Genomic DNA, 1,167 nt, shown 5'->3' with positions numbered 1-1,167 from the left:
TTTGCAGTAAATTTTCCCAATGAAATTATTAAGCTGGTGTATTTACTAAAAGGAATGTATATCTGAACTGAATGTATAACGTAAAACCAAAAAGATGATTGATTCAGACATGCCGGGATTCAAGTGCTCAGTCCAGTCACTGGGTCAATCCATCTTGCTGGGGTCATTGGATATAAGTTTAATCATCTTTTTCATTCTTTTTCTTTTGCTTGACTTTGACCCCATTAATGAGAATGATGGCAATTGTAGCCCCAAGTCTACGGACTACCATTTAACCTTAAATCCTAGGAAGCAAGAATGTCTCTTTTCTAATCATTTCAGCAAAGATTCTCTAGTTGATTTTCAAGGGTTCAACTTGGGTCATACGTTTATCCTTGATATGCATCACTATAGCCTGAAAAGTTGAGTAGGCTGATTTGGTAGTCATATGTTTACTACTGGATATAGGAAAGGACTCCTATAGGACTGTAAACTATACAAAGCCCCCAGTGGAGCCCTAGCTATTTTCTTGGTAAACCTTGTACTCTGGTTCTGGATTTAAGCCCGGAGAAAGAGGTACATTTTCCTTGTTTCCTCAATGGCTTAATAGTGTCAGAAATTCTCAAGATGGTCCATCTTCAGGAATAAAAGACACATGAGATTGCTAGATCAGACATAGGTTGTTGACTCACAACCAGGGATATGTAAGTAGGATGAATTGGGAGAGGGAGGACAGAAATTTGTTCTAGAACTAGTAGCTTTAAATAAGAAGACAGTCATTATGACCGTGGGCCGCATTTGGGCTACTCTGGGTGGAGAGAAAATGGACATTTAGGGTAGAATTGTAAAACTTCATAGTACCCAGTAAAAAGGGAACTGGAGGAGGGGCTTTTTTGAGACAGGGGAATAAAACTTGGCAGGTCAGTCATGTGGCAGTCAGCCATGCAGTGTGTCTGGTCTGCTTGTATCTACTGGGTGGGATGCCCGACTTTGCAAAATCGAATAAAGAAAACCTCACTCTCACTAAAATGAGCACAGATTGGATTACTTGAGCGTTTGTTGGTAAGGAGCGTTTCTCACAATATGGACTAGCTACGGAGCTCTGGTAGCGTAGTGGTTACGAATCGGGCTGCGAACCTTAAGGTCAGCGGTTCGAAACTACCAGCCGCTCCGCGGGAGAAAGATGAG

Source organism: Chrysochloris asiatica, unplaced genomic scaffold (assembly GCF_000296735.1).
Source record: "Chrysochloris asiatica unplaced genomic scaffold, ChrAsi1.0 scaffold00088, whole genome shotgun sequence".
Lineage (NCBI taxonomy): Eukaryota > Metazoa > Chordata > Mammalia > Afrosoricida > Chrysochloridae > Chrysochloris > Chrysochloris asiatica.
This window is presented reverse-complemented; position numbering follows the sequence as displayed.